This window comes from Arachis ipaensis, chromosome B7 (assembly GCF_059453495.1).
Source record: "Arachis ipaensis isolate K30076 ecotype BB chromosome B7, ASM5945349v1, whole genome shotgun sequence".
NCBI lineage: Eukaryota > Viridiplantae > Streptophyta > Magnoliopsida > Fabales > Fabaceae > Arachis > Arachis ipaensis.
In genome coordinates, this window is record NC_142442.1 from 31,701,133 (window position 1) to 31,719,098 (window position 17,966).

At 37.2% G+C, this 17,966-nt stretch overlaps 1 non-coding gene across 1 annotated transcript; it reads left to right on the top strand.

Annotated features, from left to right (window-relative positions):
* The first annotated feature begins 17,019 nt into the window (after positions 1–17,019).
* On the top strand, positions 17,020–17,127 carry LOC148550754 (small nucleolar RNA R71). Its single transcript, XR_015892585.1, has one exon. It is a non-coding gene; the product is annotated as a small nucleolar RNA R71 (small nucleolar RNA).
* Positions 17,128–17,966: the final 839 nt, after the last annotated feature.

Sequence of the window (17,966 nt, forward strand, 5' to 3'; positions counted from 1 at the left end):
TGCGTGCGCACAAAACGTTCATTTTCTGCTTCCTGTGCGTGCGCACCGACCTGTGCGCACGCACACGCATGATTTTTCCCTCTGGTCGCAGCGCCAGCACGCCTTGTGCGCACGCGTTCCCCTGCTTTCTGCGACCTATGCGTGCGCACCCACTCGTGCGTACGCACACATACCCTTTTTCGCACCCTCTGTGCGGCCGCACAGACGTGTGCGTCTGCACGCCAACTTGCAACCACTCTGGTGGGAGCGTTGGCACAGTGTGTGCGCATGAACCCCTGCCCCTCATACTCTTGTGCGCGCGCACGGACCTGTGTGCGCGCGGCACATGATCCTTTCTTTAAAAAAAAAAACTTCTTCTGTGCGTGCGCACGCACACTTCTTACTCCCTCTTCTACCAAGAGCGCTCGCATAGAGTGTGCGAGCGCACATCTTCGTTTTTCTTCCTAGTGTGCATATGCACACGTACCTGTGCGTACGCACACTCCTGTTTTCACCCACTTTACTTCTTTTCTTCTCTTCTCTCTACTTCTTCTCTTCTCTTCCCCTCCACCCCTCTCTTCCCTTGTTTTTACCTTGCTTTTCTACTTAGTTTTCATTGCATCACTTTTATTTTGGTAATTATATTAGATTTAGTTTACTTGGTTGTTAATTGAATAAATTACAAGTGTTAATTGATATTGATTGGGTTGCTTCTTGCTTAAATTTTGGTTTAGTTTTTGATGAATATGTGCACTATGTATCAAGTCTTTGTTTAATTGCCTAATTGAATTGTGAGTTTGATTCATATGTTGTAGCTACCATGTGCATTAGACTTTATCCTTGTTTGGCATTATGAATTGTGCACTTTTACTTTAGTGAATTGAGTTGAGCTACTTAGTCATCATGGTTCTTAAGTGAATATAATCACATAACAAGGTATTTGTTCCTTGTTAATGCTTTGAATTTTTTTGAATTGACTTGACTTGATTCTTATCAAGACTTGTCACTTTTTGTTACAAGCACCTTGTACATGTGATTATTTCCTTATTCCTAAGGATGAATTAGTAGTCTCTTTTCATCATTGAATTGGTTATTGTTAATTGTGGCATTTTCTATTAATTTTGTGCTTTCACTTGCACAATTTCAATAACCAATGTCTTATATACTCAATTCACTTTAGTTGTGGATACCTAGGGTGTTTGTGCCTTAAGTCTTGCTTATTTATTACTTGTAACCTAGACCACTTAATTGAGGAACATGCTATTTCTTTTGCTTTTGTGGTTATTATTTTACGCGATCAATGTGTTGTGTTCTGAATTGTGCGCATATTTAGAATACACACATTGTATTTTATCATACCACATACATCTTACTTTGCCTCAATTGTTGTTTATTTGTTTACAAAGCAACCGGAGCCCCCGGAGCCCGCCAGCTGAAGGTGGAGCCTCACAGTCCTTCACCCCCGGATCATGTGCATGCACGGAGGACCGTGCATTATTTAAGTGTGGGGGAGGATCGCTAACTTCAAGGGGGGTAAAATTTTTTTTCTCAGACACTTTGCAACATTCTTCTTTTTTGTCCTTTTTTCTTCAATTTTTGCAAATTTTGTTCTTGTTTTCATTTTGTTTTGTTTGTTTTATTTGTATATATCTCTTTAATGCTTATAGTTATATGGTAGTAAATACTTGCATGTTTCATGTTAGTATAGTAAATAAGTTTTGGTAAAACAACAAAGAATTTTCAAGAAATTCCTTTTTAGGGCATTCCATTGATTAGATTTGAAACTTGTTTTTGAACTTGCTTGAAGTATCTTTTTACGGAACATAGAAAAGAGCTTGAACAAATACAAAGTGAGATTTGAGCTTTAATTGTGTGGTTGCACATTTTCAACCACAATTTTTTGTTCTTATGTGATAAAATCCTTTTATGATTGTGATCTTAGATCTACTTTAGTCTATATGTCCTATATTTGTTGTTTTGGATTGTATTTAGTATGATTGAGGCCATCTTTGTATAGCTCACTAACCCATATGACCAACCCTTGCATCTATCTTTGTAAACCACTTTTTGAGCCTTTAATTCTCCTTTGTTCTCATTATAAGCACATCATTCACCCTAAGTGAAAAACTATTATGTCCATTGATTGTATCTTTGATTAGGTTGGATTTGAGTGTGTGTGTGTTAATCAAGTGTGGGGGGAATTTGTGGGAAAATATTGGTACTTAGTTTACTTTGGGTTTTCATTGAGAAAAATATGATAAAATGGGTAACTAATCATGCATCTATTGGTTAAAACATATGCATCTCTTTTTGTTGATAATAAGAAAAGAAAAGAAAAAAAGAAAAAGAGAAAAAAGAAAAGAAAGAGAAATAATAACAAGAATGTAAATAAGAGATGCATATGTAGTTGAATTGGAAAGAGTATGCATGAGTGAATGTGAGAAAGAGAATAAATGGGTAGTTAGGTTGCTTTGTTATGTATATGGGATGATATAGGATTAGCTGGGATACTTGAACTAATCAAAGATCCATAGGAATCATAGTATAGATACATAGATAGCATTTAGTATAGTTACATGCACGTAGGTAGTTGCATTAATTATTACCCCTTCATTCATCTCCTTTGGTTGGTTTAGCATGATGACATGCTTAGTTTAAGTGTGGGGGAATTGATGAATCCATATTTTACGATATATTTTGCTTTGATTTGAGTGGATTCCATCACATAAACCCACATTTATTCGCCTAAATAGCATGCTTTTCTGAATTCTTTCCTAATTGTGCTTAATTGTGAAAAATATGCTTTTCATACTTAAATTGCCAATTTTAATTCACTTTTCTCCCATTCAATGCCTTGATATATTTTTTTGAGTAATTTAAGGTTTTGAAGGCAAGAATGGCTTGAGAAAGTGGAAGGAAAGCATACAAAGTGGAAGAATTCAAGAAATGAAGGATTTGGAAAGCTGCCAGCCCTGACCTCTCTGTACTAAATTGGTCATAACTTGAGCTATAGTGGTCCAAATGAGGCGGTTCTAGTGGCATTGGAAAGCTAACATCGGGGGCTTCAAAATAATATACAATTTGCTATAGTGGACATAAGTCTACCTGTGCGTACGCACAGTTACTTGTGCGTTTGCACAGGTCAATTTTCAGCATATGTGCGGACGCACGCATCTGTGCGTCCGCACAGGTCCTTGCACGTGAGCTCATTAATGCAAATCGCTGGGGGCGAATCCTGGGCCTCCAAAACCCAATCCAACTCATTTTCTGAAGCTATTTAAGGCCAAAGTGAAGAGGAATGAAGGGGGGCAATTAGGTTTAGTTTTTATTATGTTTTCTCTTAGTTTCTAGAGAGAGAAGCTCCCCCGTCTCTCTAGAATTAGGATTTTAGTAGTTAATTTCCTTTTAATTTCACCTTTTAATTCTTATTCTAGTGTAGTTTTATTTATGTTTCCATGTTCTTCTACCTTGTTCTTCTTCATTTCTCTTGTTATTTCCTTTATTTTGTCATTTTTATGCTTATGGATACTCTTTGTTACTTTAATTTTAATTAATGCAAATTTATGTTTCCATGTCATTTATTGCTTTCTCTAGTTGTTATTGTCACTTTCTTGCTTTGGTAGTTTTAGAATTTATTTTATTACAATTTAATATTATTTTATTCTCATACACACCAAGTGTTTGATAAAATGTTTGGCTTAGTTTTCACTTAGTTTTTCTCCACTCTTGGCTTGAAATTGTTGACTTTGGCGATCCTTGAGTCATTGATGTCCATTCTTGTTTTATATATTAGAGTGAGTTAGTTGATTTGGTTTTTCTTGACTCTATGTGACCCCTTAGTGTTGACATAGGACTTATGGATTGAAATTAACTATGCCTATTTGACTTATCTTCGATGTAAGGTTGACTAAGTAGGATTAACTCTTCATAATCATCATATGTTTGTGGTCAATGGTTAGGATAGGTAACCTTAGTTCTCAATTACTTGCCAAGAGGTTTTCTTGCATTTGAAGTTTCCTTTACTTGCATTTAATTGCTTTGACTTTTATTTGCTTTGATGTTTAATTTCTTGCATTTTAGTTTTTACACTCTTGGTTGAGAAATTGGATGTTTGGATGGAATTGAGTTGTGGATGTCCATTCCGCATTGTGTGGGAATAATTAATTGATTTGGTTTCCATTGACGCTAGTCTTTCACTAAGTAATTAGTGAGTTGACTAGGACTTATGGATTGAGATCAATTATGCTTTTGACTAATTCTCAATGAGGATTGATTGATTTGGATTGATTCCACACAATTGCCATGCTTGTGGTCCATGACTAGGATAGGAATCCTAAACTCTCCAATCCTTACTAAGAGTCCTTTAATTGCTTTCATTTACATTCCTTGCATGATCATTTACTTTCTTGCTATTTACATTTCTTACTTCTCTCTTGCTATTTACATTCCCCATGCTCTCTCTCTCTCATAGCCAATAATTGTACACCTAATTGCAACTCCTAGGGAAGACGACCCGAGAGCTAAATACTCTCGGTTTATATTTGTTTTGTATTGTGATAACATTTGATTGATGATCAATTGTTGGGTTAGGACTATACTTGCAATGGCAATCCTATTTTTAGTGTGAAAATCCAAACTCATACTTTTGGTCATCATCACTGCTGCTGCTGCATGATTCCAAACCTGAGAGTTGTAATGGAACCAAATAGGTGTTGTGCCAAGGGCACGAAAAGCATCCACGCATACGCGTGGCTGACACTTACGCGTACCTTCTCCTCTCTACTTCCTACGCATATGCGTGGGTAACGCCTACGCGTCGTATCTTAATGCTGCTGCTGCATGGTACCAAAATCAAAAAGTTGTGATGGAACAATACGAATATCGTGCGTGGAGCACGAAAGTCGTCACGCGTACGCGTAACGGATGCTTACACATCACCCTCCTCTTCGACCCCACGTGTACGCGTGGGAGACACACACGCGTCACAAGGCAGACTCAAATTACTAATGTGATACAAATGCAAAAAGTAATATGACATAAATTCGTTTTATTATATGTTTGGTATCAGTTTTTACCTTTTATATCATATAAATAAATATAAATACATAGATGGGAAAACCAAAGTATTACAACACTGGACCGGGGATAAACATCATTGTTATGCACATGTCATGTGCTTTGCTCCATAATTCATTCAACTGCTTTCATTTTTTATTATTTTTTTAATTACATTTTTTCATTTTTTAATTAATTGTTAGCCGGCCATTATATTCCCAAAGTTTAAAAGTGTACATGGTCTTTGGTTGTAGGTAATTGTCTTGTTTGCTTCTTCTAGTGTCACTAGATGATGACTTGAAAATTACAAGCAATAATAGATTAGGAATGGGATTAATTTACAAAATCTTTTTGTATATATTTTTTATTAATTATTTTTGATATCAAAACAAAAAAATATACAAACGATAATGCAAGAAAAATGGTGTATATAACTTTTTAATACAAAAATTTATAACTAATGTTAGATTTACATTAAAATCAACCACTAAAATTAGTCATTAAAATAGAATATACATAAAAGTATAAAATACATATTAAAAATTAGTTAAACTACATATATTTACACAAAAATATATAGTGATTAATTTTAGTGTGTAAATAGTATTTTTTAAAAATTAAATTTTTTTAATACAAAAATAGTATTCGTACATTAAAATCAATTATCAATATATTTGTGTATAAATACATGTGTGATTTAATTTATTTTTAATTTATATTTATATTTTAATATATATTTTTAATTTATACAAAAATATATAAAAACTGACTTTGATTGCTGATTTTAGTGTATATCTAACATTTTCATTTTTAATCATACCTTAGCAATGGTTGACCTGTCGTGACTACAAGACAGGTATCAAAAGATTTTGTCTTTAGTACAAAGAAATCTAAAAGGCGATGTAGGTCTGTAATCATCTCAGTACATGGGAGATGGCGGACTGGACTGATAGTTTTAACAAAGAGATTTGGCTATAACATTGTGACGGTAGTTGCAAGTTTGGGCACATGACGACAAACCGCTCCGAGTGCATGAATGCTATGCTTAAGGATACATGTTATATACCGATTTCAGCCATTGTGCGATGTATCTATGAGAGGCTGTAGCAATTGTTCGTCAGGAAAGGACGGGAGACACATGCACAACTAGTGGTGGGTAATCAATTTTTCAATGGCTAATAGCTGCTATTAATAGGGGTGAGCACGGGTCGGTTTGGTTCGGATTTACATTTTTTTGTACATGTACCCGAACCAAACTAAACCGATTAACAACGGATTGGTTCAGTTCGGGTAATTGGGTAACCGATGACTTTGAAATTCATGAAAAAACCAAATTTTTATCTTAAAAATTCAACAAGTACAATACACATGTAACATTAATATAAATAATCTAAACATGTTAAACACCAAATACGTTAAAAACTAAACTCATTAAAATCCAAACATATTAATAGTGAATAATCTCACTAAAAGCCACTAAAAGCCATATATATTTTTTATTTTTTTATTTAATTAATATATAATCGGGTTCACGGGTTGGTTCGGATTCTACACCCCCAGAACCGATACCCGAACCAATCACTAACAAAGGCTATTGGTTTAGTTCGGGTTGGACCCGATTACCCGTTGGTTCCAGAATCAATTTAATTGGTTCGGTTTGGATTCGGACAGGTAATCGGGTACCCGCTACCCGTGCTCACCCCTAGCTATTAAGAAGAATAGAGAGGGAATCTCGAAGATGCGTGTCACTCATTGCGACAGACAAGCTTCAGTGTTCCTGATTGAGAAGTTAGAGCCTTTCAATGGTTGGTTGCAAGGGTCGTTTCGTGTTCGCTTGACGGCGGACACGTGTGACTGTGGCATTTTCCAGTCATTACATTTCCCATATCGTCATCCGCTAGCATCCTGTGCCGCCGCAAGTATGGAATGGGGTCCGTACATCCATTCGGTGTATATGCAGCAGGCTGTGTTCAAAGTGATGAGGCGGAGTTTTCTCCAATACCAAATAAGAAGCTTTGGCCGGAATGGTACGGGACACAGTTTTGTCCTAATCCTGCCATGCACAGGAAGTCTACCGGCCGACCTGTTTCCACCAGGTTTTGTAATGAGATGGACGAAGGCGAGCGTCAAAAGAAAAGATGTGGTCTCTGCAGGCAAATCAGTCATACCCAAAAAGGGTGTCCAAACCAGCCGACGGACGAGGTTTAGTTTACAGTCACTACTTTATTTGTGTTTGTTGTGGTTGTTGTTTCTGTAGTTCATGTATTTGTGTAGTTTAATTTATTATTCACTTTGTTATATTTTAAATAAGCAAATGTTGTACTCGAATTTTATGCGATTTAAATTATCCATGTTTACGGCATTTATGTTGTGCAGGAATTCTAAAGTTTAAAATACAACAAATAACAATGTTTAATTTGTTTATTAAACCAAAAGTAGAACTCAATAATTTAACTCCAAACTAAATACAATGAATATAAAAAAAAAATCATAAAATGGTGAACTAAAATGCAACATAAATAGTGTATCAAAATATATCAATAATAACATATGGAATTATAACGAACAACAGTAATAACGATATCATTAGTGATTCTCATTCGAATAATGTAATCGATGTTCGGTGTCACATGGCAGAGATTAAATTTGTCGTCAAGGCTGAACCACATTAAAGTGAATAATTTTTTTTTTTTTAAATCTAAAATTTGAAATATTTTCATATAGGCGATAAAGTCACTAGCTATCTTGTGTTGTATAATTTAAAATTGATCAAGTTATTAAGATTGACGGTCCTTTAAATCATTGGCTTCGAATTTGATTCAAGAGAGTTGGAAGAAAAAAAAAAAAACCTTGTTTTTTTATTAAGATTTTAGCTAAGTTAGACAAGACTAATCTAATTTTCTAATAATTAGGACCAAATATATATTGACGATTCAATTGGCACAAAAAAATAGATGAACTAAAATACATCTATTATTAATCCATGAAGATGTCTTATCTAACATTTAATATGATTTTAAAGCATTACATATATTCAATTTTTAAAACGTAACAAACTTCATTCTGACCATTTTTAAGAAAACATATTTTGTTAAAATCAAGAAACATCGGCCGATTAAGAAGCATGCAGCTGCTGCAGATGTTATTGTCACTGATGGTAATAAAAGTCGGGCCAACAATTTTATTTCAGTTACTGTGGTAAATAGAGGTCATACTACACTTGTTTCACAATTCCAAACTAAAATCCAGCTTGAAATTAGTCCATCTATTCTGTTAGAAATTAATGACTATCAACAGGTTCATAAAAGTAATTTATATGAATTTTTATCAAATAAACACTCTTGTCAATTTTATTAATTATTTTACATGTTTTATCCATAAGTATCTTCCATTACTGTTAGGCCAACAAAACTACTTTTTAAAAGAAAGTTATCCAAAGTTATAAACACTCCATTAGCAATGCAAGCACTTCATTTACAATCATGCCACCAAGCAGTACTCTATTAGCAAGCACTCCACTTACAATCACCTCACCAGCCAGCACCAATCTAGCAAGAACTAATCCACTTAATCCCATGTAAAGTACAACACACGAGACTGTATCAAAACTTAAAAATTTTATGAGATTTGTGTCTATTCTTGGATTCAAGTTATCCAAAACCAAAAAATAATGAATTAAATTATTATATATAAAAAACATTCGGTGTTTTTGTCTTTTTATTTTATTTGGACTACTACTTTGAATGCTTTCTTAATTAAGATCCAACTATTGTGGCTTTTTAAGACCTTTATTTTAGCAACTTTGACATATTTGGTAAATAGATTAATATTTTATATTGTTTTAGTAAGGGATAAGTATTATTTTGGTCCCTAATATTTAGGGTCAGAATCAAAACCGTTCCTAACGTAATTTTTTATTTAGAATCGTCTTTAACATTTTATTTAGTATTAAAATCGTCCTTTTAAAAAAAATTAATTTTTATTACTAAATTATCTTTATCCTAATAAAATAAAAAAGAAAAGACGCGAGGGGGAAGGGGAGAAAGGAAAACGGGAAAGGACGCGAAGGAGGAGAAGGAAAAGGGAAAAGGGAGAGGGGAAAGGGGTGAAGGGGAAGGGAGGAGGAGGGACGGCGCCGGCGAGAGCTTCTGCTTCTGCACCGTTGCTCCTCACCACCGCGTTCTCGTCGCTGCTCCTCGCCACCTCGTCACTGCACCTCGCCGCTGCACTTCCCTGCTTCGGCTTCTTGCTTCAGCCTCTATTTCTGCTTCGACTTCTGCTTCGGCCTCTGCTTTCTGCTTCTGCTTCTGCTTCTAATCTGATTTTGATTTGTTATTTTCTGATTTCATTGTTGTTGTGTGTTGATTTGGTTGTTGAATTTGATGTTGTATTTTCTGGATTTGAATAATGTGTCATTGTTGGTGTTCTTAAATCTGATTATTAGTATTTGATGGGAGTAAGGGAGGTGGTAGTGGTGGTAAAGGTGTTAGTGGTGGTGGAGGGTATTTTTGTTCGTAAAAATTTAAAAGGACGATTTTAATACGAAATAAAACATTAAGGACGATTCTAAATAAAAAATTACGTTGAGGACGGTTTCGATTCTGACCTTAAACATTAGGGACCAAAATAATAATTATCCCTTTTAGTAACTTTGTTTCGACAACTTTATAAGGCTTTTATTTTGACAATTTTGTTTTAGCAGTGTTTTTATATTATGAAGATGAATTATAACTTTATGAATGAATTAGTATTGATAATTTTTTTTCCTAAAATATGCAAATAATAGTAATATGAAACTGTGAATTTTCATTTTTTTTAAGATAGAAACATGTATAAGAGCAAAATATGCATATGCACATCTCATTTGTTTTGTGGAAGATACAGTTGGCCAAATTACTTATCCAATTTTAAAAAGAGAATAACTACAATAATTAGCAACACCAACATACATACAAATACTAAAATTTTATCCAATTTTATCTGTCCACAAAAACAACTTATACAACTTCTTACCTACAGTCTACGAACAAATTCAACAAAAATTAGAAGTGAATGAGTCAATTTTATATCCAGAAACACAATAAATAAAAACTATTACTTACATTGTAGTTTGGATAACTAAAGAACAGCCTAGGTTAGTATCAGTCCCTGACCAGAACTGGTTACGACCCATACCTCCGTCATTCTGGCAAATGCGAATCTTTGTTTCTGGTGGTTCTCTTAGCAACGCTTCTATTAGGGTGTGGATTATTCGAGTTCCTAACTACGTTGCTCGCACTAGCTATAATTGTTTGATTTTGAAGATGAAGAGAAGAATGTTTACAGAACAGCTACAAAATTAAAGAAGAGAAAAGAACAACTGCAATAATGAACAGTAAAATTTGGATATTAAAATTTTTAAAATTGTTTCAGGCATTCAGCAACCAAATATTAGGGGTGTTCAAATTTAAACTGATCTAAATTAAACCGTTTATCTAATTGGTGCGCAGAAATTGTGATTACACTTTAATTATGTAAAATTCATCGCTCTTTCTTTCCCTGGTAATGGCGCCAAAAACATGATGCCAATACCATGGTTCACAACTTCGCACAACTAACCAGCAAGTGCACTGGGTCGTCCAAGTAATACCTTACGTGAGTAAGGGTCGAATCCCACGGAGATTGTTGGTATGAAGCAAGCTATGGTCACCTTGTAAATCTCAGTCAAGCAGATATAAATTGATAATGGTGTTTTCGAATAATAATTAAATAAACATAAAATAAAGGATAGAAACACTTATGTAAATCATTAGCGAGAATTTCAGATAAGCGAATAGAGATGCTTTCGTTCCTCTGAACCTCTGCTTTCCTGCTATCTTCATCCAATCAGTCTTACTCCTTTCCATGGCTGGCTTTATGTGATACATCACCATTGTCAATGGCTACTTTCGGTCTTCTCTCGGGAAAATGATCCAAATGCCCTGTCACGGCACGGCTAATCGTCTGGAGGCATCACCCTTGTCAATGGTTTCATCTTATCCTCTCAGTGAAAATGGTCAACGCACCCTGTCACGGCACGGCTATTCATCTGTCGGTTCTCGATCATGCTGGAATAGGATTTACTATCCTTTTGCGTCTGTCACTACGCCCGGCAATCGCGAGTTTGAAGTTCGTCACAGTCATTCAATCATTGAATCCTACTCGGAATACCACAGACAAGGTTTAGACCTTCCGGATTCTCTTGAATCCCGCCATCATTCTAGCTTACACCACGAAGATTCCGATTAAGAGATCTGAGAGATACTCATTCAATTCTAATGTAGAACGGAAGTGGTTGTCAGGCACGCGTTCATGGGGAATGATGATGATTGTCACGTTCATCACATTCAGGTTGAAGTGCGAATGAATATCTTAGAAGCGAAATAAGAAGAATTGAATAGAAAACAGTAGTACTTTGCATTAATCTTTGAGGAACAGCAGAGCTCCACACCTTAATCTATGGAGTGCAGAAACTCTACCGTTAAAAATACATAAGTGATAATGGAGTTCATTCGTCTCGGCCCCAGAGGGGAACCGGAGTAACCAAGATTGTGAATACAATGATAAAAAGTTCTATTTATAATAAACTAGTCACTAGGGTTTACAGGAGTAAGTAATTGATGCATAAATCCACTTCCGGGGCCCACTTGGTGTGTGCTTGGGCTGAGCTTTGAGTGTTGCACGTGTAGAGGTCCTCCTTGGAGTTGAACGCCAGCTTTTGTGCCAGTTTGGGCGTTCAACTCTGGTTTTGGCTCCTTTTCTGGCGCTGGACGCCAGATTTGGGCAGAAATCTGGTGTTGAACACCAGTTTGCGTCGTCTATTCTTGGCCAAAGTATAGACTATTATATATTGATGGAAAGCCCTGGATGTCTACTTTCCAACGCAATTGGAAGCGCGCCATTTCAAGTTCTGTAGCTCTAGAAAATCTATTTTGAGTGCAGAGAGGTCAAAATCCAACAGCATCAGCAGTCCTTCTTCAACCTCTGAATCTGATTTCTGCTCAAGTCCCTCAATTTCAGCCAGAAAATACCTGAAATCACAGAAAAATACACAAACTCATAGTATAGTCCAGAAATATGAATTTAACATAAAAACTAATGAAAACATCCCTAAAAGTAACTAGATCCTACTAAAAACAATGCCAAAAAGCGTATAAATTATCCGCTCATCACAACACCAAACTTAAATTGTTGCTTGTCCCCAAAAAACTGAAAATCAAATAGGATAAAAAGAAGAGAATATACTATAAATTCTAAACTATCAATGAAACATAGCTTCAATCATATGAGCGGGACTTATAGCTTTTTGCCTCTTGAATAGTTTTGGCATCTCACTTTATCCATTGAAGTTTAGAATGATTGGCATCTATAGGAACTCAGAGTTCAGATACTGTTATTGACTCTCCTAGTTCAGTATGATGATTCTTGAACACAGCTATTTTATGAGTCTTGGCCGTGGCCCTAAGCACTTTGTTTTCCAGTATTACCACCGGATACATAAATGCCACAGACACATAATTGGGTGAACCTTTTCAGATTGTGACTCAGCTTTGCTAAAGTCCAATTAGAGGTGTCCAGGGTTCTTAAGCACACTCTTTTTTTTTTTTCTTTGGACCTTGACTTTAACCGCTCAGTCTCAAGTTTTCACTTGACACCTACACGCCACAAGCACATGGTTAGGGACAGCTTGGTTTAGCCGCTTAGACCAAGATTTTATTCCTTTAGGCCCTCCTATCCACTGATGTTCAAAGCCTTGGGATCCTTTTTATTTACCCTTGCCTTTTGGTTTTAAGGGTTATTGGCTTTTTCTGCTTACTTTTTCTTTCTATTTTTTTTTTTGCCTATTTTTTTTTTCTGCAAGCTTTGTTCTTTGCTGCTTTTTCTTGCTTCAAGAATCACTTTTATGATTTTTCAGATTATCAAATAACATGTCTCCTAGTCATCATTCTTTCAAGAGCCAACATATTTAACATTCTTAAACAACAACTTCAAAAGACATATGCACTGATCAAGCATACATTCAGAAAAAAAGGAGCATTGTCACCACATCAATATAATTAAGCTAAGTTCAAGGATAAATTCGAAACTCATGTACTTCTTGTTCTTTTGAATTAAAACAGTTTTTATTTAAGAGAGGTGATGGATTCATAGGACATTCATAACTTTAAGACAAAGTTACTAACTACTAATGATCATGTAATGAAGACACAAACATAGATAAGCACATAACATAGAAAACGAAAAATAGAAGAAATAAGAGCAAGGAATGAATCCACCTTAGTGATGGTGGTGTTTCTTTCTTGAGGAACCAATGATGTCCTTGAGCTCTTCTATGTCTCTTCCTTGTCTTTGTTGCTCTTCCCTCATTGCTTTTTGATCTTCTCTTATTTCATGGAGCATGATGGAGTGCTCTTGATGTTCCACCCTTAGTTGTCCCATATTGGAACTCAATTCTCCTAGGGAGGTGTTGATTTGCTCCCAATAGTTTTGTGGAGGAAAGTGCATTTGAGGCATCTCCGGGATCTCATGGTGATGAGCTTCATACGCCTCTTGAGCTCCATGAATGGGCTCTCTTGCTTGCTCCATCTTTTTCTTAGCGATGGGCTTGTCCTCTTTGATGAGGATATCTCCCTCTATGTCAATCCCAGCCGAATTGCATAGGTGGCAAATGAGGTGAGGAAAGGCTAACCTTGCCATAGTGGAGGACTTATCAGCCACCTTGTAGAGTTCTTGAGGTATAATCTCATGAACTTCCACCTCTTCTCCAATCATGATGCTATGGATCATGATGGCCCGGTCTATAGTAACTTCAGACCGGTTGCTAGTGGGAATGATTGAGCATTGAATGAACTCCAACCATCCTCTAGCCACAGGCTTGAGGTCCAATCTTCTTAGTTAAACCGGCTTGCCTTTGGAGTCAATCTTCCATTGAGCTCCTTCCACACATATGTCCATAAGGACTTGGTCCAACCTTTGATTAAAGTTGACCCTTCTAGTGTAGGGGCATTCATCTCCTTGCATCATGGGCAAGTTAAACGCCAACCTCACATTCTCCGGACTAAAATCTAAGTATTTCCCCCGAACCATTGTAACGTAGTTCTTTGGATCCGGGTTCTTACTTTGATCATGGTTCTTGGTGATCCATGCATTGGCATAGAACTCTTGAACCATTAGGATGCCGACTTGTTGGATGGAATTTGTTAGAACTTCCCAACCTCTTCTTTGAATTTCATGTCGGATCTCCGGATACTCATTTCTTTTGAGTTTGAAAGGGACCTCAGGGATCACCTTCTTCTTGGCCACAACATCATAGAAGTGGTCTTGATGGGCTTTGGAGATGAACCTTTCCATCTCCCATGACTCGGATGTGGAAGCTTTTGTCTTCCCTTTCCCCTTTCTAGAGAATTCTCTGGTCTTAGGTACCATCAACGGTAATGGAAAAACAAAAAGCTTATGCTTTTACCACACCAAACTTAGAATTTTGCTCGCTCTCGAGCAATAAAAGAAAGAATAGATGAAGAAGAAGAAGAAATGGAGGAGAGGGAGAGTGGAAAGTGTTTCGGCCAAGAAGGGTGTAGAGGGGTGTGTTGTGTGAATTTGATGAAGAATGGAGGGCTTTATATAGGGAAGGGAGGGGGTTAAGGTTCGGCCATATGGGTGGGTTTGGGTGGGAAATTGGTTTTGAATTTTGAAGGTAGGTGGAGTTTATGAGGTAGGTTTATTGGGAAGAGTGGGTGGATGTGAGTGGTGAAGGTTTAATAGGGAAGAGGGATGGAGGTGATAGGTGAAGGGTTTTGGGGAAGAGTGTTTATGGGATTGTGTGAAAGAGGGGTGAGAAGGAGTGAGTGGAGGTAGGTGGGGATCCTGTGGGGTCCACAGATCCTGAGATGATCCTGTGGGGTCTACAGATCCTGAGATGATCCTATGGGGTCCACAGATCCTGAGGTGTTCAAGGATTTACATCCCTGCACCAATTAGGCATGCAAAATGCCCTTGCACACAACTCTGGGCGTTCAGCGCCAGGTTGGTGCCCATTTTGGGCGTTCAACACCCATTTACTAGCCATTTCTGGCGTTGAACGCCAGAACCATGCTTGTTCTGGGCGTTCAGCGCCAGATTGCTGCCCATTTTGGGCGTTCAGCGCCAGAACCATGCTCTGTTCTGGCGTTGAACGCCAGACAGGTGCTTCCTCCAGGGTGTGATTTTTCTTCTGCTGTTTTTGATTCCGTTTTCAATTTTTATATTTATTTTGTGACTCCACATGATCATGAACCTATAAAGACATATAATTAAGAAAAAAATAGAGTTAGATAAATAGAAATTGGGTTGCCTCCCAACAAGCGCTTTTTTAATGTCAATAGCTTGACAGTGGGCTCTCATGGAGCCTCACAGATGTACAGAGCTTTGTTGAGACTCTTCAACACCAAACTTAGAGTTTGGATATGGGAGTTCAACACCAAACTTAGAGTTTGACTGTGGGGGCTTTGTTTGACTCTGCTTTGAGAGAAGCTTTTTATGCTTCCTCTCTATGGGTGCAGAGAGAGATCATTGAGTTGTAAACACAAGGTTGTCCTCATTCAATTGAAGGATTAATTCTCCTCTGTCCACATTAATCACAGCTCTTGCTGTGGCTAGGAAAGGTCTTCCTAGGATGATGGATTCATCCTCTTCCTTTTTAGTATCAAGGACTATGAAATCAACAGGGACGTAAAGGCCTTCAACCTTTACTAACACATCCTCTACTTGTCCATAAGCCTATTTTCTTGAATTGTCTGCCATCTCTAATGAGATTTTAGCAGCTTGCACCCCATAGATTCCCAGTTTCTCTATTACAGAGAGGGGCATGAGGTTTATTCCTAAACCAAGGTCATACAGAGCCTTAAAGATCATGGTGCCTATGGTACAAGGTATTATGAACTTTCTAGGATCCTGTCTCTTCTGAGGCAATGTCAGTTGATCCAGATCACTTAGTTCATTGGTGAACAATGAAGGTTCAACTTCCCAAGTTTCAATACCAAATAATTTGGCATTTAGCTTCATGATTGCACCAAGAAACTTGGCAGTTTGCTCTTCAGTAACATCCTCATTCTCTTCAGAAGAGGAGTACTCATCAGAGCTCATGAATGGCATAAGGAGGTTCAATGGAATCCCTATGGTCTCTAGATGAGCCTCAGAGTCCTTTGGTTCCTCAGAGGGAAGCTCCTTATTGGTCACTGGACGTCCCAGGAGGTCTTCCTCCTTGGGATTCACGTCCTCCTCTCCTTCTTTGGGTTCGGCCATGGTGCTTATGTCAATGGCCTTGCACTCTCCTTTTGGATTCTCTTCTGTATTGCTTGGGAGAGTACTAGGAGGGATTTCAATGATCCTTTTACTCAGCTGGCCCACTTGTGCTTCCAAATTTCTAATGGAAGATCTTGTTTCATTCATGAAACTTACAGTGGCCTTGGATAGATCAGAGACTAGATTTGCTAAGCTAGATAGATTCTGCTCAGAATTCTCTGTCTGTTGCTTTTGATCCTTCCATGAGAAATTTGGATGATTTCTCCATGATGAGTTATAGGTGTTTCCATAAGGTTCACCCATGTAATTTACCTCTGCTATTGCAGGGTTCTCAGGATCATAAGCTTCTTCTTCAGAAGATGCCTCTTGAGTACTGTTGGATGCAGCTTGCATTCCATTCAGACTCTGAGAGATCATATTGACTTGCTGAGTCAATATTTTGTTCTGAGCCAATATGGCATTCAGAGTATCAATTTCAAGAACTCCCTTCTTCATAGGCGTCCCATTATTCACAGGATTCCTTTCAGAAGTGTACATGAACTGGTTATTTGCAACCATGTCAATGAGTTCTTGAGCTTCTGCAGGCGTTTTCTTTAGGTGAATGGATCCACCTGCAGAAGTATCCAATGACATCTTAGATAACTCAGACAGACCATCATAGAATATATCCAGGATGGTCCATTCTGAAAGCATGTCAGAAGGACACTTTTTGGTCAGTCCTTTGTATCTCTCCCAGGCTTCATAGAGGGATTCACCATCTTTTTGTTTGAAGGTTTGAACATCCACTCTAAGCTTGCTCAGCTTTTGAGGAGGAAAGAACTTGGCTAAGAAAGCCGTGACCAGCTTATCCCAAGAGTTCAGGCTATCTTTAGGTTGAGAGTCCAACCATATTCTAGCTCTGTCTCTTACAGCAAATGGGAAAAGCATGAGCCTGTAGACTTCAGGATCTACTCCATTAGTCTTAACAGTATCACAGATCTGTAAGAATTCAGTTAAGAACTGAAAAGGATCTTCAGATGGAAGTCCATGAAAATTGCAGTTCTGCTACATCAGAGAAACTAATTGAGGTTTCAGCTCAAAGTTGTTTGCTCCAATGGCAGGAATGGATATACTTCTTCCATGTAAATTGGAATTAGGTGCAGTAAAGTCACCAAGCATCCTCCTTGCATTATTATTATTTTCGGCTGCCATCTCCTCTTCCTATTCGAAAATTTCTGACAGGTGCTTGCTGGTTTGTTGTAATTTAGCTTCTCTTAATTTTCTCTTCAGAGTCCTTTCAGGTTCTGGATCTGCTTCAACAAGAATGTTCTTGTCCTTGCTCCTGCTCATATGACAAAGAAGAGGGCACAGAAAAATAATAATAATAGAGATCCTTTATACCACAGTATAGGGATCCCTTTGTGAGTGGAAGAAAAGAGGGAGACAAAGAATGTGATGTAAAGAAAGAAACACAACTGTGAGGAGGGCAGAGATGTGAGATGAGATGTTAGTAAATGAATAAATAAATAGAATAAGATGGGAGAGGGAGAATTTTCGAAAATAATTTTTGAAAAAGAGTTGGTGATTTTCGAAAATAGTTTTTGAAAAAGGTTAGTATTTTTTTTCGAAAAATTTTAAAATCAAAAATAAAAATA